Genomic DNA, 22,900 nt, shown 5'->3' on the forward strand with positions numbered 1-22,900 from the left:
GCGCATGCATGAAGTACAAAGTCTGTAATTTTCTGTATGATAATTCTGTTGCAGTACATACACGTATAAACTGGTTCTCATTTTTGATGAGTAGTGTGTTTATAAAGTTTGTTTTGGACTATGAAATCTAGAGTTTATAAATTGACATATGAGTTTCAGGCTTACTGCCGTGACCTTTTATGTTTTCTTGTACTAGTGTGTATGCTCTCTGTTTACAGATGGGTTCTCAGAGCTGTACCGAAACCTCCTCGCTCGGTGTGGTCCATATTAGCAGCACTACAGCTCGTCTTTATCTGATTTGGCTTTCACTTACCATGACCTTGGTAGCCGTGACCGGTTGGTGTCATATATGTCATTCACAGTCGTTTCAGTGGTAAATAAAGAATAGTGCGAAATACCACAATATTTGCTCTATGAAACCCTGAGGTTGCGCATCCATGCTATAATGGGCGATGAGATAACAATCGCCTTTCTCCTTCATTTGTTAACAGCTAACTTTATGACCCCAGCAATGCGAGGTGCGACATAACTAATGCTGTTCAACCTCATCAGTCAAGTTTGAGGGCTTGGAGCCTCTCCAAAGCGACTTTATTTATAACTCAGCAACACAGCAGGAGTCGGTGCGCTTCTACATAAACAATGGCTTAATAAGAATAACTTATTTGACTACTTGGAGACTTCTGTGGGCACACAGCATGTTTTCCTTTAAGGCACAGTGTTATAAAATTTGGATTTAAAGCCAAAATTCGCAGCGTTTTATATGCCTAATTAAATAATTTGGTGAGTATATTAAACGGCTTCGTTAATTCGACTTCCGCGAAATGCTCGAAATGAGTGTATTCATGTGTTTAAATCTGACACGCAAGGTTTTTCTTTTTTTTACTCGGACTGGAAAGGCGAGAGGCTGCTCCCCTCTCCTCGTTCCATGACACACACTACTAACTGGACGGGAAAAGCAAGATGACAGTGAAACTTCTGCTGACCGTAATCTGTACACAAATAATCCTATTCTGAGCTCAAGCGAGGAATCACGTGAAAATGTTTACAAAGATTCTACTTTATGAAATAAAATTCTGATTTTAGAAATTATGTGAAAACTAAGGAAATATACGAAATATAGAAGGAATAATGAGTGGAAATTTATGGAGAAAGTACAGATTACAAGTTTACGAATACGTTTAGACACTTATGATCATTTTGAATCCACCACAGCGCCGAGTATCAAGGCTCCCACACTAAGGAGAAGAAACCCGAGTTCTGTATCAGTTAATCACTGGTAACGTCACTCATGCGAAGTTCTAACAATGACATATTTGTTGCGATGCAATGGCAATGGTTCCGAAAACGTGAACCGAAGCTCAAATATGTTATATTTGCCAGGGGCATTGCTCGAGCAATACTTCAGATTCATACACACCGAGCAGGCGTAGAAATTAACTGACAGCAACGCTGAACTCGAAAGTGTACTGCACGTACGAATCGTTCTGTGTGTCTGTCCACTGTTGCAAACGATCCGGCAGTTGTCGCGGTCGTGCAGCTGTTCAGAAACCACTGTTGATAAGAATACATGCGCAACGTCGATGAACTGGTGAAAGAAACGACTGCACAGTCTGCAAGGAAGTGAAAAAAGATTTTTAGAAAAAGAAGATGTACTAGGATTTAATGTCTTACCGACGACGAGGCCATTAGATAGAGATGAAGCACAATCTAGGATCGCGTAAGGCACAATCCAGGCATTTACGTGAGCCTTTAGGGAAGTCGCAGAAAACTTAAACCTGACTGGCCGTGCGAAGACTGGAACTGGTATCCTTCTAAATCAGAGTCCAGAGTGCAACTCTTGCGCCACTTTCAACTCTTATATTCGCTCGGTGGTTATTTGGTGTGATGTGTACGCGATGTGACGCTCATGGAGCTGTGTGTATCTAAGAGGTGCCTAAAGAATTTTTACCAGCATTTGCCGTCGCATCAGTGAAATTCGATGAAAGTGATGCGTTGATCTCAGATAATTTATCCTGGTTTGGACTGTGACCACGAGCCATAGTCGACACAAAAATGGACGCATGCGTTCATGAAAATACACTACTGGCCATTAACATTGCTACACCACGAAGATGACGTGCTACAGACGCGAAATTTAACCGACAGGAAGAAGATGCTGTGATATGCAAATGATTAGCTTTTCAGAGCATTCACACAAGGTTGGCGCCGGTGGCGACTCCTACAACGTGCTGACATGAGGAAAGTTTCCAACCGATTTCTCATACACAAACAGCAGTTGACCGGCGTTGCCTGGTCAAACGTTGTTGTGATGCCTCGTGTAAGGAGGAGAAACGCGTACCATCACGATTCCGCCTTTGATAATGGTCGGATTGTAGCCTATCGCGATTGCGGTTTATCATATCGCGACGTTGCTGCTCGCGTTGGTCGAGATCCAATCAATGACTGTTAGCAGAATATGGAATCGGTCGGTTCAGGAGGGTAATACGGAACGCCGTGCCGGATCCCAACGGCCTCGTATCACTAGCAGTCGAGATGACAGGCATCTTATTCGCATGACTGTAACGGATCGTGCAGCCACGTCTCGATCCCTGAGTCAACAGATGGGGACGTTTGCAAGGCAACAACAATCTGCACGAACAGTTCGACGACGTTTGCAGCAGCATGGACTATCAGCTCGGAGACCATGGCTGCGGTTACCCTTGACGTTGCATCACAGACAGGAGCGCCTGCGATGGTGTAGTCAACGATGAACCTGGGTGCACGAATGGCAAAACGTCATTTTTTCGGATGAATCCAGGTTCCGTTTACAGCATCATTGGCCGAGCGGTTCTATGCGCTTAAGTCTGGAACCGCGCGACCGCTACGGTCGTTCTAAGTTCTAGGGGACTGATGATCTCAGATGTTAAGTCCCATAGTGCTCAGAGCCATTTGAACCATTTTTGAGCAGCATCATGATGGTCGCATCCGTGTTTGGCGACATCGCGGTGAACGCACATTGGAAGCGTGTACTCGTCATCGCCATACTGACGTTATCACCCGGCGTGATGGTATGGGGTGCCACTGGTTACACGTCTCGGTCACCTCTTGTTTGCACTGACGGCACTTTGAACAGTGGACGTTATATTTCAGATGTGTTACGACCTGTGGCTCTACCCTTCATTCGATCCCTGTAAAACCCTACATTTCAGCAGGATAATGCACGACCGCATGTTGCAGGTCCTGTACGGGCCTTTCTGGATACAGAAAATGTTCGACTGCTGCCCTGGCCAGCACATTCTCCCGATCTCTCACCAATTGAAAACGTCTGGTCAATGGTGGGCGAGCAACTGTCTCGTCACAATACGCCAGTCACTACTCTTGATGAACTGTGGTGTCGTGTTGAAGCTGCATGGGCAGCTGTACCTGTAAACGCCATCCAAGCTCTGTTTGACTCAATGCCCAGACGTATCAAGGCCGTTATTACGGCCAGAATTGGTTGTTCTGGGTACTGATTTCTCAGGATCTATGCACCCAAATTGGTTGAAAATGTTATCACATGTCAGTTCTACTATAATATATTTGTCCAATGAATACCCGTTTATCTTCTGCATTTCTTCTTGCTGTAGCAATTTTAATGGGCAGTAGTGTACATTCCCATAATCATAAAAGATTAAAATAAGTTAGTAGTTTCAATTTTATGATTTTATGGTATGTCCACGTTATTATCAATCAGCCATTAATCGTCTTAATGAAGTTATTTTCGTCGGTTTGCTAGAAAAATTTGCTTCTATTACTCTTTTCCGCTGAGGCAGTCAATTTATTTGAAACGAAGTTTTTTCATTCCACACTATTGGCTAGTTTCAACTGCACATTTTCATTTTATGGCACGATTGGCATTATACTACAATAAAAAACCAAACATGTGGCAATAAATTACTGGTACTCGAAGAAAACTGGTATCCCGAAAACCACGTAGGACAACTGAATATCAGGTACTTCAGTGTGTATCTAGACATACAAATGTGCACTTTAATCCGAATTAAGGATTTTAGTACGGTTTACGAAATTCCGATGTTCTTGGAGTAGCCTCTGATGTCCTGTTTCTTTCAGGACACTGTAAGATTTCTTAATGCTGTACATGTAGTATGATACGTAAATATTCACTTGAAGCTGACTAAGCAGGTAAATTTGGTCAGCAGTTTTGCATTAAATACTATGTTTCAAATCTGTTGACAGCATTAGCAGAATTTTACAAATCTGCCTTCCGAGAAACACAATGTTTTTCGATCACAAGACACTTGACTAGTACTTCCTCTAGGCTTGAAGTTATTTCTTAATTTATGTTGTTTACATCTTAGATTTATGAAATGCCATTCTATGCTAAATTGGAGACTAGCAGCATATCGTGTTTTATCTTTTGAACTCCCCACGTGTCTTTATATTTATTCCTAGGGTAGAATATAAACTGTCAGTTGGGCCTGTTTTCTGGCGCTCTCTGGCAACTATCCTATCCCCCGTGTGCCGGCCTGCCACACACACAGTTGTGGCTTCTGCAATGCTGGAACGAGCGGAAACACTCACTCAAGGTGGTCGTCGGATCACAATGAAACACCATGCTGCAAAACTGGACATCTCTGTCGGTAGCACCGACACGCGTCCAAGAGTTGGGGTACTCAAAGGTGTATTATGCTACCTTCAAGAAATTGAAGTAATGACTTCAGCGTGTTCGTCGCCACAAAAATGCAAACGAACTTGCCATCCTCAACGTCAATAATGCCTCACACATGTCTGCGCACCCTAAAGGACCTCACAAAACTTCATTGCACTTTTCTTCCTCATCCACCCAACGGCCCGGATCCCGCACCTTCCGACTTCCATCCGTTTAACCCACGGAAGGATGCACTTCGCGGGAAGCAGTACGTGGGTCATTGGGAGGTTACCGATGCAGCAAGATGTTGGCTCCGACGTCGACCAGTAGAGCGGTACCATGCGGGCACACAGGGCCCTCCCAGTAAGGTGGCGTAAAACACGAGTTTTGGAGCCAAAAGAGCAGGGTATAGTATGGTGTATTGTAATCCTGAATAAGACCAACATGCCATCTGGGGAGACAGATGGCAGAATTTTGAGAGTGGACGATCTGGACGTGTGTCCATCAGAAAGAGTAAATTTGTAATACTGGATATCATGAACTGATTGATATATATATATATATATATATATATATATATGATTTTTGAACATTATTAAGGTAAATACATTGTTTGTTCTCTATCAAAATCTTTCATTTGCTAACTATGCCTATCAGTAATTAGTGCCTTCAGTAGTTAGAATCTTTTATTTAGCTGGCAGTATTGGCGCTTGCTGTATTGCAGTAGTTCGAGTAACGAAGTTTTTTGTGAGGTAAGTGGTTCATGAAAGGTATAGGTTATTGTTAGTCACGGCCATTCTTTTGTAGGGATTATTGAAAGTCAGGTTGCGTTGCGCTAAAAATATTGTGTATCAGTTTAGTGTTGATCAGAATAGGTAAAGAGAGAAATGTCTGAGTACGTTCAGTTCTGCTAAGCTGTTTGAAAATCAATAACGTAGAGGTTTATCAGCACAATCATTCATAAATTTTTCTAAGGGGAGGTTTCATAGTGTGTAAGTCTAGGGATCGATGACCTCAGCAGTTTGGTCCCCTAGGAATTCACACATACCATTCCTCCTGCGACGTCCTGTATAATGAACTATTTATAAAGTAATCATAACTTACACATCATTTGTTTCAAAATAATTCCTAATAGTACAGTTATCGAAAGAAAATTATTGATTTCCACTTAATAATTAAGACAGCTCTTTTTTCAAGTTCTGCAAAAGCACCTGGCTACTGAGTGTCCTGTCATGGTCGTCAAGGTGGCAGTAAGGTGGGAGTGAGAATGTGATTGGATGAGGGGGGGGGGGGGAGGAGATAAGGGGATATCCTTTGGAGAGATGTTGCTGTGCATGTTAAATTAATTCACACGTTCAAAAATGGTTCAAATGGCTCTAAGCACTATGGGACTCAACATCTGAGGTCATCAGTCCCCTAGAACTTAGAACTACTTAAACCTAACTAACCTAAGGACATCACACACATCCATGCCGGAGGCAGGATTCGAACCTGCGACCGTAGTGGACTAAAGCGACTAGAACCGCTCGGCCACACCAGCCGGCTAATTCACACGTAATGAGGATGAGTATGTAATATATTCTTTCCACTACAGTTCAGAGTTATTCACCTACTTGCAGGAGAAGTTCATCTCATGTGATTTTGGTGATAAACGATTTCCTGTTTGCCGTGTCTTGGAAATGGATAAGGTATTTACTTCCTGCTGCCATTATTCAACACAATAAGAAGTTATATTTATCAGAAAAAAGTAGAAGTTATTAATACCTTCAGCAGTGAGAACATATTTGATACTGGACTACTAGAACTGTTTGTTATATTTAGCCAGCACCCAACTGCGTGGATTGAAATTTAATTAATGGTATGATGGAGCACGCACGTACACATACGAGGAGTAGTCAAATCAAAAGTGAACACCCGTCCCGAAAAGACCATCGAGTGGTTCCAATCAAAAGTAATCACCACATGCATTAAGACACTTATCCCACTGCGATACGATATGATTAATTCCTGTTTCGTAGAACGCAGTCGGCCACAGACTGATCCACAACCGCACCCCTCCCTTGCACTTCTTCGTCCGACTGAAACCGATGACCATAATGCCACCGAAGATGTGAAAAACACACAGTGAAAGATCCAGACACTACGGAAGACGTTGCAGTGTTTCGCAAGCAAATCGCTGAAGCGCAGCCTTCGTCCAATTGGATCGTGCAAGAGGCTGATTCCGTCTGACAACGTTCCTGGCCGTTTTGATTTTGTGGCGCGTCGCAATCCTACAAAGTGTCTTCATAGCGCTGCGCACTGATTGTGGTTTCACGCTCGGGGAACCCGACGGGCAGAACGTCCCTGCAGTCGAAGGTCATCTTGATATCTCGTGGTGTCATCTTTTTCTCTCCCGCCAAAGAAATCCAAAGCAGTTCACACATGTTCCTTTAAGGTCATGAGGACATTTTTCTTCGACTGCAGGAGTCCTCTGCTCCTCGGGCGTGGAACCACAATCAACGCGCTGCGCTATGAAGACAGTTTGCAGAAACTGCGAATCGCCACAAAGTCAAAACGGCCAGGAACGCTGTCAGACGGAATCATATTGCTGCACGATAACACTCGCCCCCACACCGGCAGTCGGCTAAAGGCTGCGCTTCAGCGATTTAGTTGGGAAACGCAGCAATATTCTCTGTACAGCCCGAATCTTTCACGGTGTGATATTCACAGCTTTGGCGACCTGAAGAAAGACATGCTTGGTCGTCGGTTTAAGTCAGACGAGGAAGTGCAAGAGTGGGTGCGGTTGTCCACCTGTCAGTGGCCGACCGCGTTCTATGAAACAGAAATTGTTCGTCTCGTCTCTCAGCAGGAAAATTTCTTAACACGTGTGGTGATTACTTTTGAATGGAACCATACCATGGCCCCGTGCGGCGGGTATTCGGTTTTCATTTGACTGTCCCTTATCTATTATACAGAAAACCTGGAAATAAGGCGTTGCTCTAGTACAGCTAGTCACCCCAAGGAGCACTTCATGAAGGGCCTACCCATAGCTTACAGGATGGGGTAGGCAGCAAGAAAAAGTAATGACGAGACAGGGTCACCACATGTTCGTATGGGAGCGTCGACGCAGACGGATCAAGAACGTCTGTATAACTGATCTTTGAACAAGAAGTTGCTCACGGCTTTACAGCATCGTCGTTCAAATTTGTCCAGAGTGACCTGAAAGAACCACCCCTGAGGAAGCATCTCATACAGTTGCTGTGTGTGTGGGGGGGGGGGGGGGGGTGAAGATAACGTTTCTCTGGGAACTGAGGTTTTAAATTCGCTTGTACAGGGCTTACATGGTGCAGTTTTGCCTTGAAAACGGTAGACTGTGCTCCTGCCGAAATATCGGCTATTGTCGACGACTTCAACCGGCTGCGTCCCCGTAAGTTATCTGAACATTTTCTAAGCTGGGAAAAACTAACACTTGACATTACAGTTAATTTAAATAAATGTGTTAACTATGTCGTACTTCATGGGATGAAAGTGGAAGTGGGGAAAGTTTAGTGAGGGGATTAATTGTTCTAGGAATTTACAATTATTACGTTTACACTATGTGATCAAAAGTATCCGAACACCTGGCTGAAAATGACTTACAAGTTCGTGGCGCCCTCCATTGGTAATGCTGGAATTCAGTATGGTGTTGGCCCACCCTTACCCTTGATGACAGCTTCCACTCTCGCAGGCATACGTTCAGTCGGGTGCTGGAAGGTTTCGTGGTAGTGGTAGCCCATTCTTCACGGATGCTGCACTGAGGAGAGGTTTCGATGTCAGTCGGTGAGGCGTGGCACCAAGTCGGCGTTCCAAAACAACCCAAAGGTGTTCTATAGAATTCAGGTCAAGACTCTGTGCAGGCCAGTCCATTACAGGGATGTTGTTGTCGTGTAATCACTCCGCCGCAGGCCGTGCATTATGAACAGGTGCTCGATCGTGTTGAAACATGCAATCGCCATCCCCGAATTGCTCTTCAACAGTGGGAAGCTAGAAGGTGCTTAAAACACCAATGTAGGCCTGTTCTGTGATAGTGCCACGCAAAACAACATGGGGTGCAAGCGCCCTCCATGAAAAACAGCACCACACCATAACACCACCGCATCCGAATTTTACTGTTGGCACTACACACGCTGACAGATGACGTTCACCAGGCGAATGATGACGTGATTCGTCACTGTACACGTTTTTCCACTGTTCAAAAAAAAAAAAAAATGTTCAGATGTGTGTGAAATCTTATGGGACTTAACTGCTAAGGTCATCAGTCCCCAAGCTTACAAACTAATTAAGCTAAATTATCCTAAGGACAAACACACACATCCATGCCCGAGGCACGACTCGAACCTCCGCCGGGACCAGCCGTACAGTCCATGACTGCAGCGCCTGAGACCGCTCGCATAATCCCGTGCGGCTTTTTCCACTGTTCAATCGTCCAATATTTACGCCCCTTATACCAAGCGAGGCGTCGTTTGGCATTCACCGGCGTGATGTGTGGTTTACGAGCAGCCTCTCGACCACGAAATCCAAGTTTTCTCAGCTCCCACCTAACTGTCATAATACTTGCGGTGGATCCTGATGCAGTTTGGAATTCCTGTGTGATGGTCTGGATAGATGTCTGCATATTACACATTACGATCCTCTTCAACTGACAGCGGTCTCTGTCAGTCAACAGACGAGGTCGGCCTGTACGCTTTTGTGCTGTGCGTGTCCCTTCACGTTTCCATTTCACTATAACATCGGAAACAGTGGACCTGGGGATGTTTATGAGTGTGGAAATCTCGCGTACAGACATTATTACACACGTGTCACCGAATCACCTGACCACGTTCGAAGTCCGTGAGTTCCGCGGAGCGCCCCCAAAAAAAATGGTTCAAATGGCTCTGAGCACTATGGGACTCAACTGCTGAGGTCATTAGTCCCCTAGAACTTAGAACTAGTTAAACCTAACTAACCTAAGGACATCACAAACATCCATGCCCGAGGCAGGATTCGAACTTGCGACCGTAGCGGTCTTGCGGTTCCAGGCTGCAGCGCCTTTAACCACACGGCCACTTCGGTAGGCGGAGCGCCCCATTCTGCTCTCTCACGATGAGGTCACTGAAATGGAGTACTTGGCAGTAGGTGGCAGCACAATGCACCTAACATGAAAAAGTTTGTTTTTGGGGGTTGTCGGATACTTTTGATCCCATAGTGTAATTGGCTGATTATAGATTGATGCTACTAAGGAAAGCGCATTGTAATTATTTCTGATGAGTGCAATTGGCAGTCCTCTCCTAATTTGTATATTTCCGCCAGATATTTTTAAAAAGAGAACGGCAGCTACAGTCTCTCGCATCTGTTTTGGAAACGAATTGCTACAACAAGTATGTGTGATCAGACGATATTGTATGAGATGAGTGTTGATATCTGTGGTGGGAGGCTGCATTCACTGCCAGTACTCAGCATGCCATGTACTCCTGCAATCGATGCATGTTTGTAGTCCTTCCATCCCTTTGTTTCCTTCCTCCCACGACTTTCTGAGTAAAGATGTAGATGAAAATGTAGCACACAAAGTGGCACATCCTCAATGGCCCAAACAACGCAGAAACTAGATCAACGACCCCAATGATGTGTTCTTGAGACTGGAAGGTGGAGTTCAGTTCAGATGTGATGTTTAGGGTTTGGCATCCGTAGCATGGCTCGGAGCAAGTCATTCAGTTAGTGTGGCATTCTGAATGGCCAAGCATTGCACTTTCTTCTGCATTCATGATACGTACGTTGCCATATTTCAAGGTGAGAACAGCCGTGTTCACAAGGCTGCACACACACTTTAGTGATTTGACGATCTCTTAGGTGCTTTATCGCACCTCGACTGACTCGATATATCACCCGATCTTAATCCAATTGAAAATGTCTGGGATTGTGTGGAACAGCGGGTGAAATGGAGGACTCAACATCCCCATAGTTTGGTAGCTATTTGAGAGCTAATCATCAGTGAGGGCTCCATTTGGGTGTGGCAGATCTGAACAAAGTTGATGGTTCTCTTTCTTGCCGAACTGAGGAAATTATTAGTTTAGAGCCTTTTTCTCACAGTGTCCTCCTGGCGGGGACAAATTGTTTGTCTGCTGTGGTTGGTAAGCACATGCTCCACCAGAAGGAGCTGCGATTGAGTGATACCTGGCTTCTACCGTTAACATCACTGAAACGTCAATGACAACCATATTTTAATCGAAGTATATATTTGTCTACCTCCTGCTGATAGTTTAAATATTCAGTTGTGACCACTACAGCTCATTTGAAAAATGGTACAATGTAGACCTTACTTCAAAATAAAATACATTTTATGGTTTGGTTTTACTTTCACTCCTGGATCTCTCTTCATTCCTACTAGTGCCTCACAGACACTAGTTTTGGCTATGTACAGAATTGTACCAATTCCTCGTTCAAATTCGTTTTGTCTCTTCCCTCTCATCACTTTATAATAGCTCTGCCCATAAGGTATCCCTTCGCTGAAACCACAAGAAGCGGCTGCATTGTAGTTCAGGAGCTTGAAAGGTAGTTTCGATATCGAGGTCCTCACTGGCCAAGTACTGCAATGGTGTATATGTGCGCGTAGTGTAGTGCATAGACAGAGATGGGGAATACTGTTCAGTGTCGCTAGTGTGGTCTCTGTCTCTGTACCACACCACACACACACACACACACACACATCAAATTGGCAACACTGTGGTAAGTGCCATACGGGGCTCCTGTTTCTGCTTCTCATTATCCCTCGAAAAAGTTATACGCTCTGAATACTATCGTTGTAGCTTCTTAGCTTAATACTTCTCGTATTTGCTTTATGCGATTGACAATCATGACTACAGTGGCAAGTATCTTCACTATACGTAAACTAACATTAACAACCAACACTGAATGTCTACAGCAATTCTGAAACACACACTGCAGACAGAGGTGGCGTGATGACGCTATAGACTAGAGCCTCACGCACTACACTGCTTCTTGCCACATCGCATTCTTACATGAACATCACTGTAACTGGGATGCACAAACAACGAAAGAATTCGTTCATAGCCTTGGCTCAAGGAAAAGTCTCAGTATTATTCTGAAGAGATTTAGGAAAATCACAGAGAACGTTATGACCAGACAAGGAATTAGCCCCCACTCTTTCCAAATACGTGTCAGATGTTAGCTACAGCATTGTGGCCACATCATGGCTAGACATCCGAAGAGTGGAAATGCCAAACGTTATAAGTGCGATAGTTTCACGAAACGTTTTCTCCGAGCTATTGTTTTCTCAGTACTCATATTGTTTCATCCAAATCCCAAATCATGGAGGAGATGTTTCAAAGATGGTGAAAGGTAGAAGGAAAGTAAGAAAGTCCTTTGTTACACAAGATATAAACAAGACTGTTGAATCAGCTTGTGAACCGCCGTGGTGATTGTATCACATGATGTGTGTAAGTGTGGGTGCCCAATGATGTCTCCACAGCGGAATTCTTACGCCTACAAATGATTAAGATGACCATGCCGTTGGCGATCTACACCTAGGGATTTCCACAAAATGAAGTAACGTGTTGTGGTTTCACTTCACTTCAGTTTTGGTACATTAAACCAATCATTTCTATTGGGATGCTACTGGAATGAATCACAACGGGCGTATTGTAAATTACTTATTTTCAAAAAACATGTAGAGTGGAGCAAATTGTATGAACATGAAGTACAAAATACCGGATTCTACCATACACGCAATTTCCAGATTGGCAAAACGTATGTTTGATTCTCTTTGGACCGCGCGCCCCGTTATTACAGGGACACAAAGTTGGCTGATACCGTTTGCCTAGAGAAACAGAAGACCTTTACTCTGACCTGCAGGTTCAGAAAACGTTCAGTGGACAAGCAAATGGAAGTCAGCACTATGAGTGTCTCCCTGTCTTTCGAATCGGAGTGCGCATGTCACCTATTCAAGTACGAACAGCAGATTTATTGCAGCGTCATCTGCTCGTTGGGGCGTTGGCCACTGTGCAGATGACGTACGTGCCGTACCTGCAGTTCTCTGCCTACACAGTGGACGGAATATGCCGTCTGCAAACTCCTAGGGCTGAAATTACCTCAGTACAAGACAGAACACGAGTGAAGCTTTCTGTTTTCTCACTAGCCAGGAAAAAAAATCCGACTCAAGTACTGTCCTGTATAAAAGCAATGTTTGTCAGACTCCACAGAGCGCTAAATAATCGTCACTTGAGTGAACAGAACAACAACTCTGTCTCGGAGAAACGACCACATGCGCTCCCTGTGTCGAAAGCAACCTTTCTCGAAATCTAAACACCTGATTCTCCACTGTGGCTCTCGCCAGCGAAGTCTTTAGCCCGATCCCCTGAGGGAACTGTCTTCGATCGATCCCGGCGGGGATGTGTTCTCGATCGATTCCCGGAGGGAAGTCCTTGCTCACGTCAGACTCTGCACCCTCCTGAACATGCGGCGTTTGCGTTTGCACTCCAACGACGAATCCCAGCAGCCGTTACAGAAAGTCACGAATCTGTCAGCCAGAGTCGTGAGCCCATTCCAAGAAATTCCGATCCATAGAACCAACTTCTTTTATAGCGAGGATGCTGCTGAAACATTATAGTCATGGCAGGCAAGCAAAATCTTCAAATATAGTACGATCAAAGTGTCTCATATTCAGGCATCTCAAATAGGTTCTACAAGTTCTTACTATGAAACAGAAGAACGGAAAAATGTCAAAGATCATCCGCATCTGATGCAAATCAGAATGACTCATGACGATGTTGCTATATGAGTTCAATTGAACTGAATTATTTATTTACCTGAAAACAACTGTTGAGTTGTACAAGGCACGATCAGTATGTACACAGTCATACAAATAATTAAAACATATAAATATTATTATGTAGATATTGCTTATCTTGTGCTCATCACTTAAGCAGTTGTGTCACACAGATTATAAAGATCACAAATTAGATTGTTTGCCGTGTCATAATGTTCTTTGTTCACATTAGCTTTAATAATAAGAGATCATTTTTTTCATTACATATAAACTCATTTGTATATAGAATGCTTTATCTTCCAACCATGTCTCCATCGCCATTTTGAAATTATTTTCATGCAGTGCCCTAGGGTCATGTAGTATATTGTTGACAAATATTTATCCAGTAGGTAAAAATTTATTTTGGACTTAAGCGAGTGGAAGGAATATCCAGTAAGGTCCTGTTTCATGTTTCATATTAGTGCGTATCTGATGTACTTTCGTACAAGTGGACATTCCGTTTTGGTTGCAAAAGTATTTTGAGTATGCATAGACTGGGGACTGTAAGTATTTTGAACCCAATAAAGTGCTCTCTGCAAGAAGTTAAACTGTTCAAACCCAAAACACATCTAAAGGCTTTCTTCTGGCTGTCGAAAACCTCTTTTGCCTCAGCAGGGTTCTCCCAAAGAAGTATCCCATAATGGAAATGTCTATGAAAAAAGGCATATTATGCCATGAGCATGAGTTCTTTATTCACTAAGTCCTTCAGTCCCGTAAGTCTTGCCAACTTATTTCAGTGGTTTTCTGTGTGGGTATTCCAATAAAATTTACTATAAGATGTATAACTAAAATTTTTATAGAATGTCCATTATTAATACGAAAGAGAAATTTTCAGATCTTTTCTAGAACTGGTGCCTTAACCACCCCCCTTTTTTTCTTCATTTTGTTCGTTGTTCTCCGCGTTTCGTATAGGCGGACGTGGGCTGCCACTCCTTCAATTCGATAGTTGAATTTTTCATTTAGTTAACAGGATGCAGCAAGCCCTGTGACGAAAGACGCCGAGCTACCGTGCCGGCTCAGCCATCTGAGCTCCCTTCATGCCCAGCCCGAATTCCCACATGCCGCAGACTACAGACGAAGTGCACTCCGTCCGTTATCCCCTGTATGCTCGAAGCTATTCAGCTGAATACCGCAAGGGTTCGGAATGTTTTTACAAAGATTTTAGGGAGAGGATTTTAATTTGCTCACTGTGTGACAAGCTCGCCATATTTTATGTAAGTGGCCAGCCAATAACAATTTCCTGTGACATTCTTGTTGCTATGTTTCCCCTTTCCTTAGGTTTTACTTTCTTGTGCAGCATTTTCCTTCTTTTCCTGCTTTCTTTGAGTGAGTGCTTCAGTTTTATTAGGTCTGTCCACATTCGTTCCTTTTAATGTGTGTCAGGGCGCTCATGACCTCGATGTTGAGCGCCCATAAGCCCCAACACACCACACCACATCGAGTGAGTGCACCCGCTCAGAAGATATTTTGCCGTCAAAGCGCATATATGTACATATTTATACAGGGTGCTCCATTGATCGTGATCGGGCCAAATATCTCACGAAATAAGCGTCAAACGAAAAAACTACAAAAAACGAAACTCGTCTAGCTTGAAGCGGGAAACCAGATGGCGCTATGGTTGGCCCGCTAGACGTCGCTGCTATAGGTCAAACGGATATCAACTGCGTTTTTTAAATAGGAACCCCCATTTTTTATTACATATTCGTGTAGTACGTAAAGAAATATGAATGTTTTAATGTGCATTTTCAACTTCTCGCGGCGTGATGAATAGTTCATTAAATTTCGGGCATGCAGCCGCGCAAATAAAATTTCCTCCACTGATATTTCGGCCGCGTATCGTCCGGCCATCCTCAGAGTGAGTCACAAGACTTCAACTATGAATGTTTTAGTTGGACCACTTTTTTCGCTTTGTGATAGATGGCGCTGTAATAGTCACAAATGTATGGCTCACAATTTTAAACGAACAGGTGGTAACAGGTAGGTTTTTTAAATTAAAATACAGAACGTACGTACGTTTGAATATTTTATTTCGGTTGTTCCAATGAGATACATGTACCTTTGTGAACTTATCATTTCTGAGAACGCATGCTGTTACAGCTTGATTACCTGTAAATACCACATTAATGCAATAAATGCTCAAAATGATGTCCGTCAACCTCAATGCATTTGGCAATACGTGTAACGACATTCCTCTCAACAGCGAGTAGTTTGCCTTCCGTAATGTTCGCACATGCATTGACAAAGCGCTGACGCATGTTGTTAGGTATTGTCGGTGGATCACGATAGCAAATATCGTTCAACTTCCCCCACAGAAAGAAATCCGGAGACGTCAGATCAGGTGAACGTGCGGGGCATGGTATGGTGCTTCGGCGACCAATCCACCTGTCATGAAATACGCTATTCAATACCGCTTCTACCGCACGCGAGCTATGTGCCGGACATCCATCATGTTGGAAGTACATCGCCATTCTGTCATGCAGTGAAACATTTTCTAGTAATATCGGTAGAACATTACGTAGGAAATCAGCATTGTCCGCAGCTCGTGGTCGTGCGGTAGCGTTCTCGCTTCCCACGCCCGGGTTCCCGGGTTCGATTCTCGGCGGGTCAGGGATTTTCTCTGCCTCGTGATGACTGGGTGTTGTGTGATGTCCTTAGGTTAGTTAGGTTTAAGTGGTTCTAAGTTCTAGGAGACTGATGACCATAGATGTTAAGTCACATAGTGCTCAGAGCCATTTGAACCATTTGAAATCAGCATACATTGCACCATTTAGATTGCCATCGATACAATGAGGGCCAATTATCCTTCCTCCCATAATGCCGCACCATACATTAACCTGCCAAGGTGGCTGATGTTCCACTTGTCGCAGCCATCATGGATTTTCCGTTGCTCAATAGTGCATATAATGCCGGTTAACGTTACCGCTGTTGGTGAATGACGCTTCGTCGCTAAATAGAACGCGTGCAAAAAATCTGTCATCGTCCCGTAATTTCTCTTGTGCCCAGTGACAGAACTGTACACGACGTTCAAAGTCATTGCCATGCAATTCCTGGTGCATAGAAATACGGTACTGGTGCAATCGATGTTGATGTAGCATTCTCAACACCGACGCTTTTGAGGTTCCCGATTCTCGGGCAATTTGTCTGCTACTGGTGTGCGGATTAGCCGCGGCAGCAGTTAAAACACCTACTTGGGCATCATCATTTGTTGCAGGTCGTGATTGACGTTTCACATGTGGCTGAACACTTCCTGTTTACTTAAATAACATAACTATCCGGCGAACGGTCCGGACACTTGGATGATGTCGTCCAGGATACCGAGCAGCATACATAGCACATTGGGCATTTTTATGACAATAGCCATACATCAACACGATATCGACCTTTTCCGCAATTGGTAAACGGTCCATTTTAACACGGGTGATGTATCACGAAGCAAATACCGTCCGCACTGGCGGATTGCTACGTGATATCACATACTTATACGTTTGTGACTATTACAGCGCCATCTATCACAAAACAAAAAAGTGGTCCAGCTAAAACATTCTTATTTCTTTACGTACTACACGAATATGTTATAAAAATGGGGGTTCCTATTTAAAAAAAACGCAGTTGATATGCGTTTGGCATATGGCAGCGCCATCTAACGGGCCAACCATAGCGCCATCTGGTTTCCCCCTTCGAGCTAGACGAGTTTCGTTCTTTGTAGTTTTTTCGTTTGGTGCTTATTTCGTGAGATATTTGGCCCGGTCACTATCAATGGACTACCCTGTACATGTGGCGTCTGTTCTTTCGAATATGAGTGATGTCTGACACAAAAGAAACGAGACTGATGCTCCAAATTTGTGTTCTAATCGATTAGTACAGCTAGTAGATGCCCTCTTCAACGAAAGACGCATTTGAGTCGATACACGTCTGCCACTGCTCTGAACATTCCTGCATGTCATTTTCCGTAATAAATCACAGCAGCTCCGCTGTGTTTGCCTTTCCACAAAGCGAGGGAATATGTAATTAAACTGCTCGCCTCCTGTCACTAAACCGACAGCTCTTGTTGAAACTCTTCACAGCTTAAGGACTATGTTCCAGATCACGAAAGAGTCACATCTAATTTTCCTCAGCGTATAGTTCCTCAGTAATGAAAACAGCATCGGTTCTTTAGTGTCTTCACCGTGTGTCGACTTCAGTGTGATGGTGGTCGGATAACATAGGCAGCGCACTACCACCAGGTATGCAAACGGCCACTCAATATTTTAAGGACGTAAATAGAAATTATTAGGTACGATAGAGTTTAAGGCTCGCCAATACCCAGCAATATAATTGTCTAAATGGTTGATGAATAACTGCCTCAATGGACAATTATACCGTTCAAAAAGTCGGTCAGACCCATACTGAAAGACGTTGAGGACATTGCCGTCCTAGGCAAGACCTAGTGGTGGTTTGCCGCTACCTTCCTCCGATCTGTGATGAACTGTCAAGTGTGTACGAGGTCTGTTCAAAAAATTCCGCAACTTTGTCCACAAAATTTTTCTACGCTTATCTCTTATTTATTGTACATGGTCTCCTTCGAAATACTCTCCTCCACAATTGATACACCGCTCCGAACGCCGTTTCCAATTCCAGAAGCTGTCTTGGTATGCCTCTTGCTGGATTGCACGAAACGCCGTCTACGATTTTTCTTTAATCTCGTCTATCGTTGCAAATGTTCGTCCTTTCAAAGGGATTTTCAACTTTGGAAATAAAAAAAAAATCCGCAGGGGCCAGGTCTGATGAGTACGGAGGATGAGACATCACAGTGAATTCGTTTTTTGTGCAAGTCACGCACCAACAGAGATGAACGCGCGGGCGCGTTATGTGGTGCAAGAGCCATGATTTGTCTCGCCACATTTCACGCCGTTTCCTTCCACAGGATTTGACATGATCCAACTGAAATGTTACATTCTTCTGCAGTCTCTCGGACAGTAAGTCTTCGATTGGCACGCACCATTTTATTGACGTTCCTGATCCGAGCATCGTCGGTAGATGTCGAAGGGTGTCCTGAACGAGGGTCACCTTTAACTTATGTCCGGCCATTTTTAAACAGTGTGAACCATTCGAAACACCGAATACGACTTAAGCACTCATCACCGTAGATTTCCTGCATCATTTGGTGTGTCTCTGTAAATGTTTTCTTGAGTTTCACGGAAATATTAATGCAGACGCGTTGTTTCTCTAACTCTGCCATCTCGAAATTCGCAAACTGTGCGACACAACGTTCTAGTCAGTACAGAACTGAACAATAACTAACAGACATACAACAATGAAACTTCCGGCAGTTACAATTAGACACAGGCGAGTGCAGGGATACCAACCGCATGTCTCTCCAACACACCACTGGCTCGAAATGAATATTGTGGAACCTTGTATCTGTCGTGTGGATGATTGCTTGCACGGCATAGTGCAGTGTATGGGTTGATGTGGATGAGGGAATTGGAGAGGATGAAGCCGGTGCTTTTACACAGTCTACTCCTCTTGAACAGCACCAAACTAACCGCCTCACTTAACGTCCCTATTCTACAGCTGTTTAACTGTCAACAGTCACATACGTGCACTCCATTGGGACTGTGGAGAGGATGCTGAAGTCTGGTAACCAGCAAGCGTACGCCATACACTCTCTTCCCCTTTCCAGGTACGTACTGAACTTGAGTCGACTTAAGTTGATTCCTGACAGTTGCTGTGGGCTGGACGCGGCGGGTTCGCAGTCCTATGTCAACCAATAGCGTAACGCGAATTTGTAAACGCCCCTGTGGCAGCCCTTCCGTGTTGCCTCACCTCTGTAGACGGCTACTTCTTTCGCCTGCAGCAGTTCATGCTTCGCAGTTTAAAGCTAGCAACAGCGCTACAAGCTGTCAGGGCTCTTTCTATGCGGTCTCGACTATAGCGACGAAAATTTCTTCCATTACCAGGATTCGGAGACACTGCCTCTACGTCGAGCGTCTCTGCAGAGGCGTGCTTTAGCGATCGCGGCTACAGAGGCTGGCCAACTATAAAGTAGGAAGAAATAAAATAATTAAGAACGCACTGTGTAATTATTAACTTCAGATCGACTGCTATGACCGACAAACATGGAGGTAACCATTTTGAGTGTGCTGGACACTTACCGTGCAGCGTACATCCAACGACAGCTGTCTTAACTACTGATTTTACTTTTCATTCACCATATTTTATTTAGTGAAAGAGAGGAGAACGGTTTTCATCGACATCGCTAATATTGGTTATTTTGTTTCTGTGTGTTGATCAAATGACCTGTGGACGAACAAGTACCCTGCAAGGAAGTAATAGACGAGACTGAAAAAGAATCAGGCAGGTTTAACAAGCAAGGGTTCCAACATCTCAGCTGGAGACCACAGAACTCGTATGTTGCGTCTGTCTACGAGCTAGTGTTCGTTGCCGTTTTCCAATGGACCTTCCAGCCTCTCACTGAACTACTGCATCTCCATGACCTGTGGACCCCCTTGTATGACAATAAATTTGCTTCCATGTGGTTCCATTTTGTAGTTTCTCTACTTGGAGGGGCACAGAACATTCGGTTTTATTAATAGTTTTAAAATTTATTTACATCTTCAATTTCAGACTTTTTCTAGCTTTATGTTTCAGACATATCTGTATGCCAAATGTCTGCACTCTGTTGTGTATTTTTTTCCAATAAAATGTTCAGAAAATCTATTCTAACACTTTTTTTCGAGCAAGACTTTATTATAAACAGTTGTGCCATCTGTAACAAATATGAAAATGCATAAGATGTTGCACACTAATAATTTTATATATTACATGAAGAGCCGTGAATGGGGGCATTGAAAGGGTGACAAGGGTGAAAGGAATTCCTGCCGTTTTTCAGTGACTTGTACAGCTTTCTGATGACGATAAGATCAAATGAAGAGGACAACACAAACACTCAGTCCCCATGCGAATAAAATCTCAGATCTGAACCCACAGAATCGAAACCAGGACCTCAAGGTCTGAAGCAATGGTAGTCAACCTGAGTGGTTGGTTGTTGTGGGGGAGGAGACAAGACAGCGAGGTCAGGAAGTCAGCCGTGACCTTTCAAAGGAACCATCCATGCATTTGCCTGGAGCGATTTAGGGAAATCACGGGAAACCTAAATCAGGATAGCCGGAGGCGGGTTTGAACCGTCGTCCTCCCGAATGCGAGTCCAGTGTGCTAACCACTGCACCACCTCGTTCGGTCAGTCAACCTGGTTCCAACCGCACACTAGTGAGGATTCTGGCTTTCATGGTGGATAGTAGGGTCTTTACAAACATTTTCATTAGGTTCTCACAAAATTTTGACGTAAGGAATTCGGTAATTAATTATTATAACTATATGCTGTGCAAATTTTATAAAGTAAAGAAACTTCCCTACTTCAAAATCACCATTACTTCGGAACCAGTGGACGATAAGAAAATTTTACTACTAACAGCAATACAAAAGTAGGCGGTAGGTAAAAAATAAAAATGTTGACTATCCCAATCTGGAGGCATCGACTCTGACCCCATTTTTTTTTTGGCGGGGGGAGGGGGGGGGAGGGGGGGGAGGTGATGGGTCACAATTCTTACTTTTTCGTCAGTGGCCCTGTGCAAATGTCGTATGACATCTTCGAAGTTCACCCAGTTTTTTTATTACAAAAGGTGGACAGTTACCTGTTCGCACACACTGAGCTACTGCGCTGACATTACTCTACCAGGAGATGCGAACTGTGGACCTGTACTAGTACTGAAAAGAAACATTATACGTGGGGATCCGCAGCAGATAACCCCTCCATGCCCCATGTTGACTCAACGACATCGTCAGTTAGGATTGCAGTGAGGACAAGATCATCAGTACTGGATCGTGTTGCCTGGTAGGATGAGTCTTGTTTTTTAGTACACTATGTTGATGACCATGTTCATATACACCATCATCCAGGCAAACGGCTGTTCTAAAGATACACTGTGACACAGAAACAGACTGGTGGTGGAAGTATTATAGTGTGAGGGACATTCACCAGGACTTCCACGGGACCTGTGGTAGTAATCGAAGGCTCCATGACGGCTGTGGATTACGTGCACATTATCAACAACAAGCTGCATTCCTTTATGAATGATGTCCTCCCTGACAAAGATGGCGTCTTCCAGCAGGATAACACTGTCCATGTCGAAGGCCAGGTGCGCGCCTCATTGATTTGAAAACCATGGAACTGAAATCACGTTGACACCTTCGCCACCAAATTCAGCTAAACAGTATCTTACAGAACCCATCTGCAGCACAATCGGGCACCCACAGACCACCGTCCCCTAATTTACGGAAGTTGGTGACACGTGTGAGACAGGGTAAACCTGGGAGAGATGGTGCACATTTTCAGAATCACATATGTATAGTACCAAGATCAACTTCTACTAATATTCTTTTGTGCAACTAAACACACCAGTTGTCAATGACATACTTTTTTAATTTTTCATTGCTAACATTTAAACATAATATTTGACCATGAAAACATCTTTACATTGCGGCGTCAATCTTTTATGCTGTGGGCGTTATGCCGCGTGCTAAAAACCGCAGAACTACCCTGGTTTTTTTTAAGCCAAAACCTGTTACAAATGTGTTCTGAGGTGAAAAAAACTATTAAGTGTTAACAATAGTTTTTTTTAATAGCTTAGTTATATACCTAAGCAGTTCACTAGTTTAGATAGGACAAAACCTGTTACAAATGTGTTCTGAGGTGAAAAAAAACTATGAAGTGTTAACAATAGTTTTTTAATAGCTTAGTTATATACCTAAGCAGTTCACTAGTTTAGATAACTTGTTAACTTACTGATAGACGAAAACATTAAAACTAAGACATATAATCCATTTATTTTTAGTTAACACGCTTAATAAATCCTGATGAAATATTAAAACAAAAACAAAAGTAATATTTACAACCTTAGTTCATTTGTTTGATTTTCTTTCTATTTTCTCGGCCACAATCAACACAAACATACCAAAAACTGTGCAGTCTTCGTGTAACCAAAACTTGCAAGTTGCGCAACATAATCAATCTTTTTTTTTTCCCACTCCCCTTACACATAGTCCGCAGCTTGTGGTCTAGTGGCGAGCGTTGCTGCCTCTGGATCACGGGATCGCGTGTTCGATTCCCGGTCAGGTTGGGGATTTTCTCTCCCCAGGGACTGTGTGTTTGTGTTGTCCTCAACCTTTCATCATCATTCGTGACAGTGGCTAGATTGGATTGGGTAAAAAAATTGAACTGTGTAAAAATTGAGACTTTGTACGGTCGCTGATGACGCGCACTTGAGCGACCCGCAAACCAGCCATCGTTATCATCCTTACGTAAATCTACGGATACTTTTTTTTTATTTTTGTGGCGTCATCTGGGGCATTGGGATCTGAAAAGTTGTGCATGCTAATCCATCTGAACGAAAATACGAACAAAACAGAAATGTTTT

Source organism: Schistocerca cancellata, chromosome 1, assembly GCF_023864275.1.
Source record: "Schistocerca cancellata isolate TAMUIC-IGC-003103 chromosome 1, iqSchCanc2.1, whole genome shotgun sequence".
Lineage (NCBI taxonomy): Eukaryota > Metazoa > Arthropoda > Insecta > Orthoptera > Acrididae > Schistocerca > Schistocerca cancellata.